Source organism: Odocoileus virginianus, chromosome 19 (genome assembly GCF_023699985.2).
Source record: "Odocoileus virginianus isolate 20LAN1187 ecotype Illinois chromosome 19, Ovbor_1.2, whole genome shotgun sequence".
Taxonomy (NCBI): Eukaryota; Metazoa; Chordata; class Mammalia; order Artiodactyla; family Cervidae; genus Odocoileus; species Odocoileus virginianus.
Window position 1 is genome coordinate 10,256,906 of NC_069692.1, and position 15,098 is coordinate 10,272,003.

The following is a 15,098-nucleotide window of genomic DNA, read 5'->3' on the forward strand; positions in this document are numbered from 1 at the left end:
TACCATTACACGCCAGTCAGGATGGCTGCTATCCAAAAGTCTACAAGCAATAAATGCTGGAGAGGGTGTGGAGAAAAAGGAACCCTCTTACACTGTTGGTGGGAATGCAAACTAGTACAGCCACTATGGAAAACAGTGTGGAGATTTCTTAAAAAACTGGAAATAGAACTGCCATATGACCCAGCAATCCCACTTCTGGGCATACACACTGAAGAAACCAGATCTGAAAGAGACATGTGCACCCCAATGTTCATCGCAGCACTGTTTATAATAGCCAGGACATGGAAGCAACCCAGATGCCCATCAGCAGACGAATGGATAAGGAAGCTGTGGTACATATACACAATGGAATATGACTCAGCCGTTAAAAGGAATTCATTTGAATCAGTTCTAATGAGATGGAGGAAACTGGAGCCCATTATACAGAATGAAGTGAACCAGAAAGATAAAGAACATTACAGCATATTAACATATATATATGGAATTTAGAAAGATAGTAATGATAACCCTATATGCAAAACTGAAAAAGAGACACAGATGTACAGAACAGACTTTTGGATTCTGTGGGAGAAGGCGAGGGTGGGATGTATAGAGAGAACAGCATGTATATTATCTATAGTGAAACAGATCGCCAGCCCAGGTGGGATGCATAGGACAAGTGCTCGGGCCTGGTGCACTGGGAAGACCAAGAGGAATCAGGTGGAGAGGGAGGTGGGAGGGGGATCAGGATGGGAATACATGTAAATCCATGGCTGATTCATGTCAATGTATGACAAAACCCACTGCAATAATGTAAAGTAATTAGCCTCCAACTAATAAAAATAAATGAAAAAAAAAAAAAAAAGGAAACCCTGATCAAGATGAGGAAAAGCAAACAGATTCACAAGTGCAGGCCTTGCTGTTCCTATTCAGAATAACGGAGAAGAGGTTCGTCCTGTGGTTCAAACATGCCAACCACCATCCTGAATGTCATCTCAGGAAACATGGCCTAGATTATGCTATCATTTATTTCTTCTAAAGAAAGTTATCATTTGGGTTTGGTTAATAAAATTCTCTAGCGTCCTGGTGTCTCAGGTGGTAAAGAATCCACCTCCAATGCAGGGATTTGATCCCTGGGTTGGAAAGATCCCCTGGAGAAGGGAACAGAAACCCACTCCAGTATTCTTACCTGCAGAATCCCATGAACAGAGGAGCCTGGCAGACTATGGTCCATGGGTCACACAGAGTCGGACACAACTGAGCAACTGAGCAATGCAAAAAGCAAGGTGAACAAGGAAAGGGGATTGGCCCCAGATAGCTGAGGTGCATTTGAAAGCAATGAATTCACTGAGCCCAGAGGCTTGCATCTTCCCAGACAAAGAATTCTAAATTCCTTACCCTGATACCTGACCTTTGAAGTTCAGACCACCTGCTCCCTTTGTTGCAAACTTGCATATAGCCTGACTTGCCCAACAGCCACCTTGAGCAGTTTTCTCATATCTACTGAGATATTGTCTCCTGGGCTCAGAGTGCTCAACATTCCCACCAGAGAAAATAAGTCTCTACTTGCAGATTGTGACTGTATTTTTCAGTTGATAGACCCTTTGCCTTGCATTCTTCCCCTTTCCCCATATTTACACAGTTTCTGAACTTTCCTTCTCCCAGTGTCCTAAGAACTACAGCTGTTGCCATGCTATTCCTACACGCAAAGATTAGGGCTTTTCATAAAGGAACAGGAGAGATGGGACCAGAAGGAGTTTTGACTCCTTCCTCCAGTAACACTACTGCCCTCAATCTGCTTGCATCTTGGAAGACATGTTCTCAACACTCTGTGGTCTGGTCTGTAAGAAACAATATTAAACAATATTATTTCTTGCTGACGTGCATGGCAGGGGAATGGAAAGAGGAACCTGAAAGATGGCTCCCAGGTATTTGGCTTGGCCGGAGATAAGTTTGTGTACAGTACCAAAGGTCACAATCACCCAGTCATGCAGGAAGTGTTTAACTCCTTGAGACTCATCCTTGGAATGGCAGCCACCTCGTCCTTTTCTCTTGAACTTGTCTTTCTCCAGCTTCAGTTTCTTTGGCCTTGAGATAACTACAATAACTCAGAATTCAATGCAACTCAACTTTGTATAGAGGTGGATTCATACTTTTCTTGTCATTATGTTAGGGGAAGCACACTGATTGAAACCACCCACCCCAGCCAGGCACCATAGTAACCATTCCCTTGAGTTGTTTCAAGACAGGAGAGCCTGGTAAGGAACACGGAGGTAATAAGCCACAACCAACCGGAAGAGCTGGGGAAAGGTCAAAAGGCGGCACCGCGTGTCCGTCCACTTCCCAGAATCCCTCTCGCTAGCATCCTTCTAGGCTGAGCGATGCGTGCGCCACCAGGAACGACTCTGCATTAGAATGACTGGCCAAAGACCACCAGGAAACTAATCCCATCACCATAAAGCCTGAGACTGGGAGCCACGCGGCACAGCACGTTTCCTGAGTTCCCTTACCCTCCTGCTCTCGACCTGGCTGCCCTTTCCCAATAAAATCTCTTCCTTGTCAGCACATGTGTCTGCTCGGACAATTTATTTCCAAGTGTTAGACAAGAGACTGGTTTTGGGCCCTGGAAGGGGTCCCTTTTCCTGAAACAATTATACTGTATATTGTGACACTCCTTATTTAACTTATCTGCAGAGTACATCACGCAAAATGCCACGTTGGATGAAACATAAGCTGGAATCAAGTTTGCTGGGAGAAATATCAATAACATAAGATATGCAGCTGACACCACCGTTATGGCAGAAAATGAAGAAGAACTAAAACGCCTCTTGATGAAAGTGAAAGAGCAGAGTGAAAAAGTTGGCTTAAAACTCAACAATCAGAAAACTAAGGTCATGGCTGGCAACTAGGTGGAGAAACAACGGAAATAGTGACCGACAATATATGTTCTTGGGCTCCAAAATCGCTGCAGATGGTGACTACAGCTATGAAACTAAGAGACGCTTGCTCATTGGAAGAAAAGCTATGACCAACTTAGACAGAATATTAAAAAGCAGAGACACGACTTTGTCAACAAATGTCCAGGGAGTCAAAGCTACGGTTTTTCCAGTAGTTATGTATGGAAAAGAGTTGAACTATGAAGAAAGCTGAGTGCTAAAGGATTGATGCTTTTGAACAGTGATGTTGGAGAAGACTCTTGAGAGTCCCTTGGACTGCAAGGAGATCCAACCAGCCCATCCTAAAGGAAACCAGTCCTGAATATTCAATGGCAGGACAGATGCTGAAGCGGAAACTCCAATACTTTGGCCACCTGATACGAAGAACTGATTCATTGGAAAAGTCCCTGATGCAGGGAAAGATTGAAGGCAGGAGGAGAAGGGGACGACAGAGATTGAGATGGCTGGATGGCACCACTGACTCAGTGGACATGAGTTTGAGTAAGCTTCGGGAGTTCGTGATGGACAGGAAAGCCAGGCGTGCTGCAGACCATGGGGTCGCGAAGAGTCGGACACAACTGAGCAACTGACCTGAACTGAATACTTTTATTATTCCTTTCTGATATGTTGTCAGTTCAAGTTGCCAGGTCGTTGAATCGAAATATTTGTGTACAATGATGCTTAGCCTGTCCTTTCTTTGCTATCCAGGCAAAAATTATTTCCTAGGGCTTCACATCCTTTGTTGATCACAGTCTGCAGCTAGAGACATGCAACTCTGTCAGAAAAATGGGGTTTTGTTGTGAGGGGGAGGGCGGATAGAAATTGTATCAAATATTCTCAAGAACAAACCGTTTCCTTCAAAATCCTTGAAACTAGACTCACCTTACTTCTGCTACACTGAATCTTCTTGGACCTTTTTCCCTTGTGTCCTCGGATCCATTTTAAATAATCGACAAATATAATGCTCACTCCCTTCACAGACCTTCCCTCTACTTCCGTCGCTTTATCTTTCCTGGAAGACTTGTTTTCCATGGAGAATCGGCCTGGACATCCTTATTCATTTACAGTTCATAAACTACAAGGCATACTCACCAAGATGGAAGCTATCCCATTGAAAACTCTATTCACAGTTTCCTAAAACATCATCATTTCTATTTACTTTCACTTCTATTTCTCCTTTTTTTGGTGATAGCTAGATTCTTAACAATAATTCTTCCCTCCATTTTCATCACTTTATCTTTCCGTGAAGACTTGTTTTCCATGGAGAATAGTCCTAGGCATTCTTATTCACTCACAGCTCATAAACTGTAAGGCATACTCAAAAAGATGGAAACTTTGCCACTGAACACGCTTTTCACACTTTCCGAAAACATCATCATTTCTATTTACTTTCACTTGTTTTGGTTATTCTTTTGGTGATTGCCAGATTCTTATGAATTATTCCTCCTTATCTAAATTATCTCTTTAAAACCTGACCACTGGAAACCATAAGTGAAAAGACACATGTACACCGAGGTTCGTTGCAGCACTATTCACAATAGTTAGGACATGGAAGCAACCTAGATGTCCATTAATAGATGATTGGATAAAGTAGACGTGGTACATATATACAACAGACTATTATTATTCAGCCATTAAATGGAACACATTTGAATCAGAACTAATGAGGTGGACGAACCTAGAGCCTATTTTACAGAGTGAAGTAAGTCAGAAAGAGAGAACAAACAATGTATATCAATGCACGAATGTGGAATCTAGAAAGATGGCACTGATGACCTTATTCTCAGGGCAACAATGGCCTTGTCTGGTGGCTCAGAGAGTGAAGAAACTGCCTGCAATGCAGAAGACCTGGGATCGATCCCTGGGGTTGGGAAGATCCCCTGGAGAAGGGAATGGCAAGCCTCTCCAGTATTCTTGCCTTGGAAACCCCATAGACAGCGAATTCCTGCAGACTACAGTCCATGGGGACACAAATAGTCAGAAATGACTGAGCAACAGAGCATATGAGCACATGTTCCCCAGTAACATAGACTCAAGAGGTTCAATCATAAGCACTTCAAGCCCCATGTTGCTATACATCAGTGGATCACAACTAGTGATTTGCCAACTGGGGACATTTGGCAAATTCTGGGAGCACATTCGGGGTCACACGTGGAAAAGAGCATGCTCCTGACATCTAGTGGGCAGAGTCCAGACAAGCTGCTATGAATCGAAAAATACATCAGCCAGTCCCCTACTGTAAAAGATTATGAGGCTGGAAATGTCAATTAGTGCTAAGGTTAGAAACCCTAATCTACAATGGAACAACATAGAAAGCCCAGAGATAAATCCACGAACTTTTGGACACCTTATCTTCGACAAAGGAGGCAAGGATATACAATGGAAAAAAGACAACCTCTTTAACAAGTGGTGCTGGGAAAACTGGTCAACCACTTGTAAAAGAATGAAACTAGAACACTTTCTAACACCATACACAAAAATAAACTCAAAATGGATTAAAGATCTAAATGTAAGACCAGAAACTATAAAACTCCTAGAGGAGAACATAAGCAAAACACTCTCCGACATGAATCACAGCAGGATCCTCTATGACCCACCTCCCAGAATATTGGAAAAAGAAGCAAAAATAAACAAATGGGACCTAATGAAACTTAAAAGCTTTTGCACAACAAAGGAAACTATAAGCAAGGTGAAAAGACAGCCCTCAGATTGGGAGAAAATAATAGCAAATGAAGCAACAGACAAAGGATTAATCCAAAAAATATACAAGCAACTCCTGAAGCTCAATTCCAGAAAAATAAATGACCCAATCAAAAAATGGGCCAAAGAACTAAACAGACATTTCTCCAAGGAAGACATACAGATGGCTAACAAACACATGAAAAGATGCTCAACATCACTCATTATCAGAGAAATGCAAATCAAAACCACAATGAGGTACCATTACACGCCAGTCAGGATGGCTGCTATCCAAAAGTCTTCAAGCAATAAATGCTGGAGAGGGTGTGGAGAAAAAGGAACCCTCTTACACTGTTGGTGGGAGTGCAAACTAGTACAGCCACTATGGAGAACAGTGTGGAGATTTCTTAAAAAACTGGAAATAGAACTGCCATATGACCCAGCAATCCCACTTCTGGGCATACACACTGAAGAAACCAGATCTGAAAGAGACACATGCACCCCAATGTTCATCGCAGCACTGTTTATAATAGCCAGGACATGGAAGCAACCCAGATGCCCATCAGCAGATGAATGGATAAGGAAGCTGTGGTACATATACACAATGGAATATGACTCAGCCGTTAAAAGGAATTCATTTGAATCAGTTCTAATGAGATGGAGGAAACTGGAGCCCATTATACAGAGTGAAGTAAACCAGAAAGATAAAGAACATTACAGCATATTAACACATATATATGGAATTTAGAAAGATAGTAATGATAACCCTATATGCAAAACTGAAAAAGAGACACAGATGTACAGAACAGACTTTTGGACTCTGTGGGAGAAGGCGAGGGTGGGATGTATCGAGAGAACAGCATGTATATTATCTATAGTGAAACAGATCGCCAGCCCAGGTGGGATGCATAGGACAAGTGCTCGGGCCTGGTGCACTGGGAAGACCAAGAGGAATCAGGTGGAGAGGGAGGTGGGAGGGGGATCAGGATGGGGATAAGTGTAACTCCATGGCTAATTCATGTCAATGTATGACAAAACCCACTGCAATATTGTAAAGTAATTAGCCTCCAACTAATAAAAATAAATGAAAAAAAAAAAGGAAACCCTGATCAAGATGAGGAAAAGCAAACAGATTCACAACAGCAGGCCTTGCTGTTCCCATTCAGAATAACGGAGAAGAGGTTCGTCCTGTGGTTCAAACATGCCAACCACCATCCTGAATGTCATCTCAGGAAACATGGCCTAGATTATGCTATCATTTATTTCTTCTAAAGAAAGTTATCATTTGGGTTTGGTTAATAAAATTCTCTAGCGTCCTGGTGTCTCAGGTGGTAAAGAATCCACCTCCAATGCAGGAGACCCGGATTTGATCCCGGGTTGGAAAGATCCCCTGGAGAAGGGAACAGAAACCCACTCCAGTATTCTTACCTGCAGAATCCCATGAACAGAGGAGCCTGGCAGACTATGGTCCATGGGTCACACAGAGTCGGACACAACTGAGCAACTGAGCAATGCAAAAAGCAAGGTGAACAAGGAAAGGGGATTGGCCCCAGATAGCTGAGGTGCATTTGAAAGCAATGAATTCACTGAGCCCAGAGGCTTGCATCTTCCCAGACAAAGAATTCTAAATTCCTTACCCTGATACCTGACCTTTGAAGTTCAGACCACCTGCTCCCTTTGTTGCAAACTTGCATATAGCCTGACTTGCCCAACAGCCACCTTGAGCAGTTTTCTCATATCTACTGAGATATTGTCTCCTGGGCTCAGAGTGCTCAACATTCCCACCGGAGAAAATAAGTCTCTACTTGCAGGTTGTGACTGTATTTTTCAGTTGATAGACCCTTGCCTTGCATTCTTCCCCTTTCCCCATATTTACACAGTTTCTGAACTTTCCTTCTCCCAGTGTCCTAAGAACTACAGCTGTTGCCATGCTATTCCTACACGCAAAGATTAGGGCTTTTCATAAAGGAACAGGAGAGATGGGACCAGAAGGAGTTTTGACTCCCTCCTCCAGTAACACTACTGCCCTCAATCTGCTTGCATCTTGGAAGACATGTTCTCAACACTCTGTGGTCTGGTCTGTAAGAAACAATATTAAACAATATTATTTCTTGCTGACGTGCATGGCAGGGGAATGGAAAGAGGAACCTGAAAGATGGCTCCCAGGTATTTGGCTTGGCCGGAGATAAGTGTGTGTACAGTACCAAAGGTCACAATCACCCAGTCATGCAGGAAGTGTTTAACTCCTTGAGACTCATCCTTGGAATGGCAGCCACCTCGTCCTTTTCTCTTGAACTTGTCTTTCTCCAGCTTCAGTTTCTTTGGCCTTGAGATAACTACAATAACTCAGAATTCAATGCAACTCAACTTTGTATAGAGGTGGATTCATACTTTTCTTGTCATTATGTTAGGGGAAGCACACTGATTGAAACCACCCACCCGGCCAGGCACCATAGTAACCATTCCCTGGAGTTGTTTTATGACAGGAGAGCCTGGTAAGGAACACGGAGGTAATAAGCCACAACCAACCGGAAGAGCTGGGGAAAGGTCGAGAGGAGACACAGGTGTTGTCCACTTCCCAGAATCCCTCTCGCTAGCATCCTTCTAGGCTGAGCGATGCGTGCGCCACCAGGAACGACTCTGCATTAGAATGACTGGCCAAAGACCACCAGGAAACTAATCCCATTACCATAAAGCCCGAGACTGGGAGCCACGCAGCACAGCACTTCTCCTGGGTTCCCTTATCCTGCTGTTTCTCACCCGGGTGCCCTTTCCCATTAAAATCTCTTCTTTGTCAGCACATGTGTCTCCTCGGACAATTCATTTCCGAGTGGTATAAAAGAGCCCAATTTTGGACCCTGGAAGGGGGCCCCTTTCATACAAATAATACACTGTTTATTGTCACACTGCTTATTTAACTTATCTGCAGAGTACATCATGCAAAATGCCATGCTGAATGAAACATAAGCTGGAATCAAGTTTGCCGGGAGAAATATCAATAACATCAGATATGCAGATATGGCAGAAAGTGAAGAAGAATTTGATGAAAGTGAAAGAGGAGAGTGAAAACGTTGGCTTAAAACTCAGTATTCAGAAAACTAAGATCATGGCATCCGGTCCCATCTGTTCATGGCAAATTGACGGGAAACAATGAAACAGTGACAGATAATGTATCTTCTTGGGCTCCAAAATAGCTGCAGATGGTGACTATAGCTATGAAACTGAAAGATGCTTGTTCCTTGGAAGAAAAGCTATGACCAACTTAGACAGCATATTAAAAAGCAGAGACATGACTTTGCCAACAAATGTCCATGGAGTCAAAGCTATGGTTTCCCCAGTAGTTATGTATGGAAAGAAGTTGAACTACGAAGAAAGCTGAATGCCAAAAAATTGATGCTCTTGAACTGTAATGTGGGAGAAGACGTCTGAGAGTCCATTGGACTGCAAGGAGATGCAACCAGCCCATCCTAAAGGACATCAGTCCCGATATTCATTGGAAGGATTGATGCTGAAGCGGAAACTCCAATATTTTGGCCACCTGATATGAAGAACTGATTCATTGGAAAAGTCCCTGATGCTGGGAAAGATTGAAGGCAGGAGGAGAAGGGGACGACAGAGATTGAGATGGCTGGATGGCATCACCGACTCAGTGGACATGAGTTTGAGTAAGCTTCGGGAGTTCGTGATGGACAGGAAAGCCAGGCATGCTGCAGTCCATGGGGTCGTACAGATTCAGACATGACTAATCCAATGAATCCAACTGAACTGAACTGAACTGACTGAACAAGCTGGTGTAACAGGTCTGCTTTTACCTGAGGGAAGGATAGAATTGTTGTAGTCAGGCTTTCTGGGAAACAAACTCACTCATAATAACAATGCAAATGGTTGAGTGCAGTTTACTATACGGGTGGGCCCAAGGCAGAGTCTCCTCTTAGGCAAGGACCTGGACCAGTTTTTGTGAAAACCTTATATACCCTAAGTGTACGTGCCCAAACCCATCTCCCCAAATTCCCTGAAACTAGTCTGAACAAAGGAAAAGAAAGATACAGTCTAAGTTAACCGATGATTTGTTTGCCTTAAGCCTAGGTAGTTAACAGTGGACAATTATCAATAGGCCTGTGGTCCATACCCCAGTAAGTATAATAGAATTTATGATTCTATTCAGTTACACAGATAATTAGGATATTCTTTTAGGCGATGGAGACTCCAGGTACGAGCCCTAGGACTCTTCCTTCTGGGGTGTCTGGTTTTCCAGTTAGTATGTCATTTTCATAGATACTGGGCATATAGCTCAAAGTCCACAGTCTGGCCCAAGATGGAGTCCTGCTTTTAAGATGGAGCCCGTTCTGTCTGCTTCCTCCTTCAGAATATTTCCACATATCATGAAATCTAGTTGCCTGAAGGGAAAAAAATATCACGTTCAGGTGAGCTGTTTTCTTAGGATTTCTTTTCTTTTCCCCTTGTGCAGGGAACACATACACACTAAAATCTTCTGAAAGGAAAGATGGGTGTCTATTTTAATGTTTAACCACCAGGGGGCTATAAATTATAAGGTCTACAGAAGAGAAAAATAAAACATTTTTGAGCTAGGGATTTAGTTTTCTAGCAATCTTGAGTTGACGGGTAGGATATCTGCCTCATTTCCTCTCCCAGGAGCCAGTGGATCATGATAGTAAGATATAAGTAGTAAGATATAAATACTTGAGATGAATGAGTTTTAAATTTTAGGACAGGAAGAAACATGAAAAAATCATATAATCCGTAACAGTCATTTCACTGGCTTAAGAAACTGAGGTCCAGTCCAGAGACATTGATTTGCCCCAAATCATATATTGCATCAAGAATAGAAATGGGCCTTTCTTCATAGGAGGAATGGAGATGCAGATGTGTGTCAAGTCTTCAAATCAAGATTTGAATGACCTCATCAAGTAACTGGAGGGTCATAAATAGTCTGATTTCAATGTAATAGACCATGGTATGGTGAATTCTCTAAAGATACGTAAAATTTCTTCTTGCACATCTAGTGTTCCAGGGACAAATTTATTAATTACCGGTACCATGAAATATCATTTCTGTAATAGAAGTTTAAATTTAAAAAATTATCAAACAATGCTGAATTAAATATAATCTTAAAATACTCAGTCAGGAGGTCAGTATTTTTGTGTAAGCTTTCCCTTTCCTAGAAATTTTACTGTAGTATGTAGAAATAATAAATGCTAGAGTCATCCTGTTACAAGTTTCACATTTATAAAAGAAAGCAGCATGACTGCATTATATCAAAATAGTTGGTGGCACCAGAATGGTCACAAAGAGTCGGACACGATGTGGCCACTGAACAAGACTATATTCAGTAGGTTATAAAGCGCCATCTGGTGGTCATCTGGAGAATTTAGCATTCAGCACCAAGCCATCCAACCAGCTCTGTCCCCTGCAAACTGTATGTAGAGCAGCGCCTATTCTGTCCTTTCGGGATAAGCAAGTTCATCCCAAGAAAGGCCCCTAGCACTTATACATACCTTTTACTTAATTCATAGTAGCAACTATTTGTTTCCCAGAAAGAAGACTGTCTCCTGCAAACCTTGAAGTCTGGCTCATTTTATATTGCATTTGAGAATAAATGACTATTTTCCACAAGAGGATTTATCCCAGGTTTTTTTTCAATTCAAAGTTATTGTCAACATCAGCACTAAGAAATTTGTCTATGAAATATTAGTTGAAATGACCCTTTAGATGTGCACTGTTTTATGACTGGGCCCATAAAATACAACAGATTTCTGGATGTAAATCTAAGTTTCTGGCTTATGATACTTTATTAAAAATAGACAAAACTTCCTCAGTTATTAATATCACATTGAAATGTGAATAAAATTAAATTCTCTAGATGACCACTCTGTCAGTTCAATCGCTCAGTTGTGTCCGACTCTTTGCGACCTCATGAATCGCAGCACGCCAGGCCTCCATCACCAACTCCAGGAGTTTACTCAAACTCATGTCCATCGAGTCAGTGATGCCATCCAGCCATCTCATCCTCTGTCATCCCCTTCTCCTCCTGCCCCCAATCCCTCCCAGCATCAGGGTCTTTTCCAATGAGTCAGCTCTTCGCATGAGGTGGCCAAAGTATTGGAGTTTCAGCTTCAGCATCAGTCCTTCCAATGAACACCCAGGACTGATCTCCTTTAGGATGGACTGGTTGGATCTCCTTGCAGTCCAAGGGATTCTCAAGAGTCTTCTCCAACACCACAGTTCAAAAGCATCAATTCTTCGGTGCTCAGCTTTCTTCACAGTCCAACTCTCACATCCATACACATGACCACTGGAAAAACCATAGCCTTAACTAGACGGGCCTTTGTTGGCAAAGTAATGTCTCTGCTTTTTAATATGCTGTCTAGGTTGGTCATAACTTTCCTTCCAAGGAGTAAGTGGCTTTTAATTTCATGGCTGCAATCTAGATGGTGCTATATAACCTATTGAATATCTTCTTGTGAGCCCCCGCCCCCACCCAGCTCCCCACCTGCCATGGACTGCAGCATTTCAGGCCTCCCTGTCCCTCACCATCTCTCAGAGTTTGCCCAAGTTCATGTCCACTGAATCCATGATGCCATCCAATTGTCTTATCCTCTGTTGCCCTCTTCTGCCTTCAATCTTTCCTAGCATCAAGGTCTTTTCCAATGAGTGGGTTCGTTGTATCAGGTGGCCAAAGTATTGGAGCTTCAGCTTCAGCATCAATCTTTCCAATGAATATTCAGGGTTGATGTCCTTTAGGATGGAATGGCTTGATTGCCTTGCTGTTCAAGGAACTCTCAAGAGTCTTCTCCAGCACCACAGTTCAAATACCATCTACCATCTTGTTTTTACTGCCCTGTGCTTCAGGCTCCTTCCAGATGGCTTTTTAATGATTGCAGGTCCAGTTTGAATTAATATTTATTAATGATGTCTATAGTTGGTGATCAAATAGTATTTCTATTAGTTGAATGATCTGGGACAAGTCAGTTAGCCTCCTTGTGCCTCAGTTTCCTCATCTATGAAATGAGCAGAAGACTCTTTGCTCATGTAGGATCCCACGACCTGGCCTCTTGGCCTTTGCAGAATACACCAAGGATGAGCCTGTGACCTAAAAGCAGTGACTCTGAATCCTTCTCTGGGCTTTTTTCAAAATAGAATTGGGAAAGCCAGCCAGGGCCTCCCTGAAGTGGGAGGATCACAATGTGGGATGCAGGTACTGGGGAAGCAGGGCAGGAACTGGCCTGGAGTAGGAAAAACTGACATTGAAAACCAGAGACACAGAGACAAGAGGACAAGAGAGCCCTGCAGTGCTCACTTCCCAAGGATTGATTAATCCAATTGTTTTCTCACATTTGGCAACAGGATGTCCCTCCAATAAATACTCTTTTCCACCCCAGCTAGTTTGACTTAGGTTATCATCACTTTAACCAAAAGAATTTTTACTAATCCAGAGACTCACTCATCCTGTTCATTCAAAAATACAGCCAAGCAATTTAAGTCTTTACCCCATAATCCCTTTAAGTCTAACTCCCTTCGTATTTAATAATACCAAAAGAGGAAAAAGCACAAAGACAGCAAAGGACAAAATAAGGGGAAACATTTGCAAGCTTGTGACTCATTAAAAGTAAGTTGAACCTTGAAAGGAAGTGCCTCCTCAGAAATGCTAAGCCCTTTAAAAATGGTTCTTACTTCTTACAACCATCACTTCAGTTCTAAAAATATGGATGGCTCAGCCTTCCTAAAGATTCTCCTGCTGGGCAGTTCATTATTTTTTGGATGGTAAGTAAGTGGCATAACTTTATTCCGGCCCTGATTCTACTCTTTAAGACTAATGGGATAAGCATATATTTCCCTGTACTTATATTCTCAGAAACTCAAGACTAAAGGAAACAATAGAAGATCTCAAGGCAATAAACCAATGCAGATCTTGACCTCTCTTTCTCTCTCCCTCTCCCTTTTTCTCCCGCTCGCTCTGTCTCAGTAGAAACGTGTAGGATCTTGAGTTCTGTTATACCATGTGCTGCCTATGAAAGCAGAATCCTAAAATGAGTACACCGCTGGAGGGGTAGAGACATAGAGAATCTGGCAACCCCTCTATTATTTCATGGCTCTTTTAGACCCAGCAGGAACACACTCTAAATTAACCTGGAGCAGTAGAGAATCACTCCTCTCCTGATTGGTATGCAGGTCAAATACAGCTATCTGATGTGTGGAGGAGTACTATAAAACATAAAAAAAAAAAACATGCTTTATAGGCTTTTATGACTATAAAAAAGTTCATTTTCATTCATCTTCTACATAATTGCAATAAAGAGCATTATGGGAACAGAATGATTTTTTTTTTCAATCTCAATAAATCATTACTCTTCCCCCATAATAGCAGTGTCATCTCTTCCAAACCTTCCCACCTTCTTTCTTGTTGAAAGTAGCCCAACAGTTTCCAGCTCTCTAAGATCACAGTATTATTTAGAATATCTGTGAAATGCCACTTCTCTCCACTCATGGTAGTTAATTCAGCCAATTCACATTTGTCCCTTTGGAATTCATTATTTTTCCTCCATTTCTGTAACTGTTTTTCCCGATGCAAACAGCCAACTCATTTGAAAAGTCCCCGATGCTGGGAAAGATTGAAGGCAGAAGGAGAAGAGGGCATCAGAGGATGAGATGGTTGGATGGCATCACCGATGCAATGGACATGAACTTGAGCCAACTTCGGAAGATGGTGAGGGACAGGGAGGCCTGGCATGCTGCAGTCCATGGGGTCGCAAAGAGTCGGACATCACTGGGTGACTGAACAACAACTTAACTATTTTCCTAAACGGGATTCCAATGATCTCAGATTGGATTAGACAAATCTGTGTTTTACTCTCTTTGTCTTCCCTGACCATGGGCAACCTCTCTCTACTCTCACCTGCAGGTATCCTTAGTGTGTCTCTGTTGCTTTTTTGATCAAAGCAAAACTCTTTGTTTTGACATCTGAAATCTTAATGGATACTTATTTACTTATACATTTATTTTTTTATCTATTCAAACCAGTGTAAACATTTTTGAGTGCTTACGAAGGTCTTTTGTCCTGGGTCCTAGAGCTAGAGAAGTGAAAAAAATGAAAGCTCTACCATCTTGGAGATTCTAGAGTGGGGAAGCAGACAGGAAAAATTCAATTAATGTAGAGTATGTTAAGTGGAGGTAAGTGCTAAGAAGGCACAAAAAAGTATGGTAAGGAGGGTAGAAATTGTTGACTGGGCACAAGCTTGTATAAAGAAATCAGACTATTGGAGACAGTCAAAGAAGGTGACATTTGAAAAAAGATGAGAGGAGGTGTGGAGGTGCGTGAGGCAAATGGCAACCTTAGGGTAGAGAGTTCTTAGCAGAAGGGAAACAGTGCTTCAAAAATCCTGAGTCCTGAGTGTGCATGTAGCTTTGAGGAAAAAGCGAGACCAGGGTGTAGGGGTAGAGCAAGGTGGAGACAGTAAGGGAGCCTCGAACCACGCGTACCAGGGG